Consider the following 9,963-nt stretch of genomic DNA (forward strand, 5'->3'; position numbering starts at 1 on the left):
CACAACCTCCCTGCAACTAATTTGTACTCCCTCTATAAACTTTTATAAAAGCGTTTAGAATCTGTAGTTCAATTCTCGTCACGCTACAAAACTTTTCCGGTTTCCCATTTTGCCCCTCCGCACTCACTTGATTCTGGTCGGTCGTTCCCCTCCCTAGCACTCCACTCTCGCTCCCCAAATCCCTAGCACTCTCTGCTCCTCCAATGTCGCCGGCCCGCGTCGCCGCCCGCATCCCTCTCGCCCGCCTCACCGCCCGCCTCGCCGCCCCCATCGCCGTAGCCGTGGTCGTCTCTTCCTCTCGCTCCGCGCCAGCTCTTCTTCTCGCCCCACGTCACCTCTCGGTCTGAGGTAAAGATTGCGTTTTTTAGTCAAGCGGAGGTGTGGTGGCAGCGAGGAGCAGCGGCAGGAGCTGTTCCACTCGATGGATTTGAAGCAGGAGGACGTCGCCGTGAGCTGGAGTAGGAGGAGCGCGGGCACGGCGGCCTGCTCGACGACGGCGGCGTCTCGAGCGCGTGCAAGGCCAACGCGGGCACGTGAAGTAGGATGGTGTCCTGCTCGACGACGTCCATGGTGGAGAAGCTCGCGTCCCTGGATCCGCTCGCCAAGGCGGCAGGTGGCGTCGCCTGGGAGTTGCTGCCCATGGTGCAACCAGTGCGGACTCCGTTCACGTCTTGCTCAGGCAGGCGCTGCGGGCTGACGACCGCGCGGAGCTGCTGGGCTGCCTGTACAACAGAGATGGCAAGGTGCACGAGCTTCTCTAGTCCCTATATTTCTCATCTGTGGCTTTATAGTTTTATCTCTCTGCCACGGCAAGCTGTGCTCATGTTCAGTGCACATGTTCAGAGTAGGATGTTCAGTGCACATTACAGAGATGGTATAGTTTCAGGATTTACATTACTGTGTGACATGTTCAGTGCACATGTTCAGAGTAGGATGCAAGGTGTAGATGTTCACTGCAAATGGCAAGGTGTACTTCTAAAAATTCAGTGCACATGTTCAGATTAGGATGCAATGGTATCTTGATTTCAACTGAGTGTTTCTATAGCTGACTAGTTCAGGATGTTTGTACTACTCCATGATTAACTAGAGTACTCTTACTTACATTTGCAAACTTTCTAGGAGTTGTGGTTCAGCTGCTTAACTGGAATAATACTCACATCAAACTGTTTCTCTTGTGGATCTGCTGCTCAGCCCAGCATCAAACTGTTTCTAGGAGTATAAAGTTGCTAAGTTTCACTATAAATTGGCAAAAGAATCCCATGCCAAACAGTTGTGGATCTTAGTGTTGAAATAATCTCAAAAGCCAGACTGGGTTAGTTGGATGTAATGGCAAGCATAATGTTTCAAGCACATTAAACATTTATTTTGCGAGATTTGATCAGAATTTGACAGAAAACTTGTCAAAAATTCTTGTGTAGAATTTGACAGAAAACTTGTCAAAAATTTGTTTGCAAGATTAAATTTCAAGTTTAGTGCTTGTAGGACTAGGACTAGGAGTATGACTTGTAGTCTAGGACTAGGAGTCTCCTAATTTCATAAACTTCCATATTAAATTCAGAAACTATCATAATTTCATAAACTTAATATAAAATTCAGAAACTTCATATAAATTCAGAAACTTCCATAATTTCACAAGCCTTTCCACACTAGTCAATGCCTTTTCACTACGAACATGGAGTACAAGCCTTTCCACACTAGTCAATGCCTTGAGTGGCTAGCAGGAGTACCTGCTGCTTGACCATGCACTGCTTCTTCTTCTTGGAGTTCCATGTCAACTTCTTCTTGGAGTTCCATGTCAACGTCTTCTTGGAGTTCCATGTCAACTTCTTCTCGTGCAGGTGGAGTACTTGCTTGAGGTCCAGGTTCATCCTCTTCTGGTGGAGAACAATTCAGGTCAAAGTTCAACATCTTCGTGTTGCTGTTGCTGTTGTTGCTTGAGCTACTGCTGCTGCTGTGTTTGTTGCTGGAGTACTTGCTTGAGCTACTGCTGCTAATTTGTTGATGGAGTACTTGATTGAGCGACTGCTGCTGCCATTGTGTTGCTGCTTCTCTTGCTTATATCTGCATGAACAAGTCCATCAAATGACACAATCTTCAGTTTATATGGTTCAGAACTGGTTAAGTTTATAAGCTAAAACATCATATATGCAGATGTTTAAACTCTCGATAATAAATTTATATGGGGTATCATTAGATGCTGCTGCAAAGATTCATAGTAATGCTGTTGTAGAGACAAAATGCACCTTTATAGTACTCCTTTTATTTATAAAGAATTCATACAGAAGTTTGCTGAGTGTAAATTCTGCTAACTGGTAATTTTAATACAGAACAGTGCTATATATGATGTTCCTGACCCACAATCAGTAGGAGTACAATGCTCTTACAAATGTTGCATACTGTAGAAATTAAACTTGTGAATGTTGTACTCATACTTTTGTAGAGATTCATGTTGTGACAGTCGCAGTTGATCCATTTAGACAAGGAGTATTGTGCAGTAGGAGTACAATAGTCTGTATTTTGACAGACAAGTGCAGCATCCCATAGTGAATTCTCCTGTAAATTCTGTAAATAATGCATAGATAGACAAGTGCAGCATCTCATGGAGTAATTTATGTTGTTGTGCAAGGGGCGAGGTGAGGAGAACCTGCCTGGAGACAACGTGCTGCGGGCGGCAGCGACGAGCCAGGTGGGCTGGGCACGGCCAGGACCAAGCTGAGGGGGTGGCGACCAATCTCGCGCGGCGGTGACGAGGCAGTGCTGGCTGCGACCAAACTTGTCCTCTTGTTCTGCCTCAATAAGTGTTGCTGCTTGTCCTATTGCACCATAATTACTCTGAAATTTTCCAAAAAAGCAAGTTTAATACTCCAAAAAGGGAAAAACAAACAAACCATAGATCTTATCTCTAGGTTGCTTAACCCTGAAACAACGTATCTTCTGCAATGTACACCTGCATTTAGTAGTAGTAATGCCATCTAGATAATGCAAGAGTAGTAGTAACTGAAACTTCCATGTGAATTTAACTGAAACTTCTGCATTTGTACTCTGTAAGATTCTAGCTGTAGAGACAAAATGCTCCTTCATTTGATTAGCATTTAACTACAATAATGTTTAGATTGGTTGCAACAAACAAAATACAGATATGTCAATGAGTAAATTTCTTATTAATATGGTCCGGTTGCAGAAATACAGATCATTCAACTCTAGGATCCAGAATGCATTAAACAAAATTAAAACAATGTACTGGTACTCATTTGGTCAATCTGCCACTGTACTCATTTGACAGATTTGTATTTTGATATAATCCATTTCATAGTGATGTTTCTTGACACACAAGTGATACTGTGCAGACAAGTGACAATTCTTCTTTAAATTACAAATGTTGTATTTACAAGTAACTACTCCATGTTTACTTGTCACTGTTTGCAAATGAGAAATTATAAATGTTTACTCCATGTTTACTTCTCACTGTTTGCAAATGAGTAATGTTTCGACAAGGAGTACTGTGCAGTAGGAGTACAATACTCTGTATTTTGACAAACAAGTGCAGCATCTCATGTGTGATTATGCATTTATCTGAACTAATGCATTTAACTGAATCTATGCCGAATCTAACTGATCCTTGTACTGATACTCCAGTCTGTTTGCAGAATTTACAGTAAAATTTACTCCAGGGAGCAAGATCACATTACTGCAGTTAGGTACTCCCAGCTGTAGTTCATGATTTACTTGAGCAAGATCACATTACTGCAGACAAGTACTCCATGCTGTAGTTCATGATCTTACTGTAACTACAGCATGAGAACATGGGAGTAATTCTTCTGTAAATTCATCTGTACATTCATGGAGTAATTTCTGTTGTTGTGCAAGGGGCGAGGCAAGGAGAACCTGCCTGGAGACCACGTGCGGCAGCGACGAGCCAGGTGGGCTGGGCGCGGCGAGGACCAAGCTGAGGGGGCGGCGACCAAGCTGAGGCGGAGGCGACCAAACTAGGCGCCTGGGCGCCGGGCCGAGCGCCTGGACGAAGGGGCCGAGCGCCTGGATGATGCGGACGACGCGTGCTCGTGGAGGAGGGGGACGGCGCAAGCTACTAGAGGAGGGGGACGGCACAAGTTTCTGGAGGAAGGCGACGACACGAGCTCCTGGAGGAAGACGACGGCACGAGCTCCTGACGATGGGGACGACGCGAGCTCCTGGAGGATGGGGACGGCGCGAGCTCCTGGGGGAAGGGGACGGCGCGAGCTCCTGGGGGAAAGGGACGGCGCGAGCTCCTGGGGGATGGGGACGGCGCGAGCTCCTGGAGGAGGAAGACGACGCGAATTCAAATCAAGGGTAAAATGGTCTAATTCGCCATTTGTCGGCTGTGTCCTAAAATTCTAAACGCTCTTATAAAAGTTTACAGAGGGAGTATTAGTTTATCTGCATCAAAATCTTCAGCAGTTTCACTCCAAAGAGCCCTCTAGTTGTCTCCCTGGAATAAATAAAAAAAGCACAGTTAGAACTGAAGCTACGGCATGCAAAAAATTCTGACATGCCACCATGCACAAAAAAATCTAGAAACTACGTTCTCAAGCTGAGAAAGACACTTTCTAAGTGGGACATTCTATTGGTAAGTCTCAAGGTTCTCTTCGACCTGGAGGTCCTTGGAAGTCCACAGCGACAACAGGTGATACACCTCTTACTATACTAATCACATCTATAGATATAGGGAAGGCCCAATATTCATGTAAAAGCTGGTAGATAGTAGTGCCAATGAAGCACAATAAAAAGACAATATATACAACATGCTTTTTTGCTAATTACCTGCAAGGTAAGTCTTGTCACTGATGTTACTCAGTATACTCTAGAACTACTTAATCTTGTAAATATAGCGCAGCTTACTTCCAGGCACGGGGTGAATCTCTATATATCTATTTCATCCTCAAAACCACGAAACAATGGTCCACATCACGAAAGGAATATTTCGCTGCCTTGATCTCCAGAAATTCCAGGTAAATAATCATGTCACATGGACTTTTCTAAATGTGCTCCAGGTATGGAACCTTGAGTGGAGGAACACTCATCCGAATTTCAAGAAAGAGTTATCACAAACCACAACTTCCAATGAACATCATAGGACAATCAGACAAACAGAAAGACATAAACAAAAATTTAGGCAAAAGCAAGGACCAATCTTTATCTTTTTCTAAGATGTCCATTGCTTCGTCTGGGTGCGAACAACGGTGGAGCACCATGGTGAACAGCTAATTTCATCCACTATATGGTAAATGTAAACAAGATTCTTCTGAAGCTAATCTGAGAGTGTTGGCTCAGCTGTTAGCAATAAGTGTGCACGTTTGGAAGGAAGAAAACCTTGGTTTAATAGATGTCCATAACTCTTTACTAAACATAGAAATACAAAACACAGTGGCCCTTTTCCATAGCAATGAAACAACATGTGTCTACATAAAAAATACAGCAGCGGCTAATGATGTACTGAAATCATGTGTAACCTGCACCCAGAAATCTCAATGGAAACACACCAAGGATGGTCTGTTTTCACCATGGAACCAACATACAGGGCACTAAATCTGGCAATCGGTTAGAATGTCTGAAATTACCGAGGAAGTTCGATCAGAAACACCAAACCGAACCGAAGAATAAAAAATACCGTCCATACAGATCTCATCATAACATTGGCTTATGTAGCACTAATTGATGCCAAAAGAAAACTTGTCTTACTTGATGTATTCATTATCATAAAACTTATTTTTTTGCTCTAAGCAATGGAAGGGGAAAAGGTACCTGCTCACACCATCTAAAGTAACAGAGCACTGGGGCCTATAGACCAGGAACCACATGCACAAAAAGCGAAAATGCAAACCAACCATCTTCACTACAAACTCCCAAGCTCAATCTAACCATATATTAACACCTACCCTTTCATCCACCATGAAAATGTGGCATTGAAGCAACTCGTTCTTCACACAATGTAGGTTGACAGAACTAAATAGAATAGCCATAGCATTAGCAAGGCACAACTAATGGACCAACCAACAAATGAAAAAGGCACCTCACACTGAATTAACATAGACCAAACTGCAAAACCAATTGACCTGGTGTTGATAGTTCAGGGAAGTCATTGGGGATAATTCAGACATCATTTGATTAATCTCACAACAAATCCAGTTGTGCTAATGTTTCCATTATAAGCCTTACCGTACAGGTAGCATTTAGATGTGTGCATAACAATGGGCGTGAGACTATAGAACAACAACAAAAAGGACCCTGCCAGTCATATTGACGCTAGAAGAAGCACTCGCTGGTCATTGCATACATGTAGGTGTACTTAAGTGTGAGAAGAAAATTGCACTTGCAGTGAACTGAATATCTAAATATCATGCATATTATTGTATTCTCTAGATGAAAATATCATGTGTTCTAAACAAGAGCCTGAGCTCATCAATAACAAGAGCATGATATTTTCATCTAGAGAATCCAAAAATATCATCTAGAGCCAAGAATCACTTCTCTAGATGAAAATCTCATATCTCACAAAAATCACTGAATTCATGCTCTTGCAAGCCATATATGACAAATTTAGTTCCATATTTGTTGTAATTTAACACACCCCGTGATTATGAGGAATTACAAATTAATATGGTTGCATGTGCTCTTACCGGAACTGGCTGGTCTGTGACAGCAACAAAAACACAGAGACGTGATTCTTGGCAAATGTGTTGCCGGTGCAAACATTGGAACAACTCAGCCAGTGGATATGGCTAGAATAATTATAGTTCCACTGCTTGTCGAGGGCACCACTGGTGAATTGGCAACAATGAGGAAGTCATGGTCCGCTTGAAGTGCTTGAAGTCTGCAGTTTCATATTGGTTGCTCCCCTAGCTAATCCACCTTCCGAACTGCCTGATTCAAATCAATAAAATCTTAGGTCCACTGTAAGTATGCAAGACAATCAGAAACAACTAGATATATTTCTTAAAGAAACAAATGAAAATCACTCAGAACAGATCCAAGGTTTGGTAATTTTTCCTGGATCCCAATCAATTCAGCAACCAAACATGTTAGTCATCCAAGAGAGATGCGAGCTTTAAAAACTCATTGACAATTCACTCAATAGGAACACACCGGCGTGAGCACTTGCTAAGGTGCACGATGTGAGGAGGAACTTAGCCAGATCCATTCTGTTGCCTCTCCTTTGGAACTCTATGAGTGAATCAACGAGGCAGAGATGGCGATGGGGTTGTCTATAAGTGAATCAAGGAGGCAGAGATGGCAATGGGGTGGTAGCAGGACAGAGAGCGGAGGAATGCAAGGGTGGAGAGTAGATGGAGATGGGGGCAGCTGCACCGGCGGTTCTCGGAGAGGAACAGGAGAAGCCTCGCTGACATCGTGCGAATAGGAGGGAGGGCGGCCATGGCGCCGGCAGGCCGAGAGGAGCGTGAAAACAACGGCGAAGCAGGAGGTGCCGCAGGGAACAAGATCCGCGACGGTGGCATGGCGGCGGACGGGCACAATGGCAGGCCAGAAACCCTGGAACCGGCTCTTGGAGGTGAATGAGGTAAAGATGTACACGAGGGGTGCTGCGCGGCGGTGCGAGCGAGAGGCCGACGAAGACCGACCAAACACAAGTTACACAACGGACTATAGAGGGCCTACTGATAGCGATACATCCACTTACAAATGGACCAACCAACGCCCTCCAAAGCCCCAACGAATCAGAGCGCGGCATTTCGTGAGAGCTTAATATCTGTACCGACTCACTCCTCTTCCTCCTTAACAGCCAATTGTAGTGTACCCTTAGCTAGTGGGTTCCGTCTCAGTTGTGAATAAAATGAACTCTGCAACTATACCCTCACCATCATTTCTTGCAGCTCCGCCTGATAATGACCTGACTACAAAGATTCAGTCATAATATAAGCTCCTCCTGAAAATGACCTGATTTCAAAGATTTAGTCATCAGTTGCCGAACTATTCTGTAATTCTGTCTTTAATTCTAAGTATATTAGAGTTGGGATGGAACCCACCAGAAGATTTACGTAGAGATCCCGACTATCAACATCCTTAGTGTGCAGATTGATGGATATGATGGTCGCAAGTATAAGGGCAGGCGGAGAGGCCGATGTCGACCAAACAAATTCGCATCCTTTTAATAAGAAATCTGCATCTTTGGATGTAAATAAGCCGCCAGTGTTGTGCCTATAGGAGAGGAGGGGCGTTGCAGAGGAAGCATTAGGGCATGGAGGGAGGAATCATTAGGGCCTCGAAAAGGAGCGATCGGAAAAGCGTTGGGACGTCCGACAGGTACCTGAGTTAAGATGCAGCTCCCGTCGTGGCGGCGCTCATCCCCATTCCATCCATGGGTCCTTGTACTTCTCCTTCCTCTGCATGCTCTTTTAACATCCTTATGAAGGATTTCAAGCCCGACTGCCAAGTAGTGGCGGCGCTCATCCTGCTCGTCGCCACTACCAGTGGCCTAGCTGTCGTACGTTAGGCATTGGGCACCGGAGGAATTCGTGAGCTTCAGCAACTCGGCGAGGGCATCATCGCGTTCATTGGGAACTCGATCATGCCTCCCTCACTGGACCAAAAGATTTTAGATGTAATTCTCTAGATTCTTTATGATGGGGTGGGCCAATATCCAATTACTTGGGCTTTAGGGATAGACACCCTTCCGCAGGAGACCTTTGAAAAGCAAGTTTGAGTTCTAATGAGAGAGACCAGGTATGACAAGTTAGCATGCAAAAAAAAAAAAAACTGATGATGGCACGACTCCATCAGGACAATGCTATATATATGTTACACGTATCATTTTTGGATGGAATATGTTACACATCTAACGGTTATATAGTTATAATTTTAGAAGACCCACCAGAACGAGGGCCATTATTTTCTAATTAAGTAGAATTTTCTAGCCTAATTCTCTTGCCTCTAATTAACCCATCAATTACTTTTTATATATAATAATAGATATAAATCCATTTTTTTGAAGTTATAAATCCTCATTTTATTTTGATTTGTATAAATCCTCATTTTTTATTAGCTAGTAAAGTGACTCGTTGCTAGTACTACGGTGCTAAAGTTAAACACACAGACCGTATACTAGCCACCTAGTGGGACCATGCATACAGATAGAAAGTTTGCATGCCGCCGCTGTATCACTGGATGTGCAGGAGCCCCGATCGGACGGAGGAGCGAGCGGCTCATCGCAAGGCTAAAATCAGTCGGCTGAATATAATTGTTTAGGACGGAGGTAGTAGTTTACAGGCGTGCTTAGCCACACAGAAAAATGCCATGTTATCAAAAACAAGCTTATGAACATGTTATCAAAGAGCACCAGCGAGTGCGTTGTGGCACGAACAGGTCCAACACTGATAGCAGTTGGCAATGATATAGAAGCTGAGCTCGTTTGGGGATGTTGCGGAGAGTATATTGCCACCGAGTAGAGGAGCTCAAGCGTACGGGTTTACCTGAGATTTGTTGGTATCATCCCGTGCAGCGTGTTGCTGAAGGTGGCTTAGCACGTCCAGCCTCCCGAACGCACCAGGTGCCCGTTGCGTGTCACATCACATCTGGCTCATGCAACTCCTGCAAGCAGGCGCTGAGCTCGGTGAGCACAATGTCAGCAAAGTGGTTGTTGCCGAGGACGAGGAAGACAATGCTCTTAATTCCGGTCTCTGACAGTGGTGGCAACAGCAGGAGAGCACACGGTGTTAGCGCGTATTAATTGGTCTACTGGATATCCCTCGGGGCAGGGCCGTGTCAGCTGTGACAAAAGTGCGTGAATCATGACAAAAGTGCCATCTACTTCAGCCCGAATACTCCACATACGATCAGGCAAGTTCTAAAAAACATTCTCGGGGTGAACGTTGAAGCTTTCAGCGAGAGATACCTCGGTCTTCCCACTGCCGTGGGCAGAATCACTAGCGGGACCTTTGATCACATAGGTGAACGATCAGGAGGCAAGAT

The 9,963-nt window shown here is 44.5% G+C and overlaps 1 long non-coding RNA gene across 5 annotated transcripts; it reads left to right on the forward strand.

Annotated features, from left to right (window-relative positions):
- Positions 1 to 26: 26 nt before the first annotated feature.
- On the forward strand, positions 27 to 4,503 carry LOC123135505 (uncharacterized). Of its 5 annotated transcripts, none has more exons than XR_006466051.1 (4): positions 27 to 348; positions 434 to 743; positions 1,839 to 3,698; positions 3,868 to 4,503. It is a non-coding gene; the product is annotated as an uncharacterized lncRNA (long non-coding RNA). The 5 variants fall into 5 exon arrangements; XR_006466050.1 differs by having other exon boundaries at positions 437 to 743; XR_006466048.1 differs by having other exon boundaries at positions 29 to 743; positions 1,839 to 1,893; positions 2,627 to 3,698.
- The last annotated feature ends 5,460 nt before the right edge of the window (positions 4,504 to 9,963 follow it).

The sequence above is a fragment of the Triticum aestivum genome, chromosome 6B (genome assembly GCF_018294505.1).
Source record: "Triticum aestivum cultivar Chinese Spring chromosome 6B, IWGSC CS RefSeq v2.1, whole genome shotgun sequence".
Lineage (NCBI taxonomy): Eukaryota > Viridiplantae > Streptophyta > Magnoliopsida > Poales > Poaceae > Triticum > Triticum aestivum.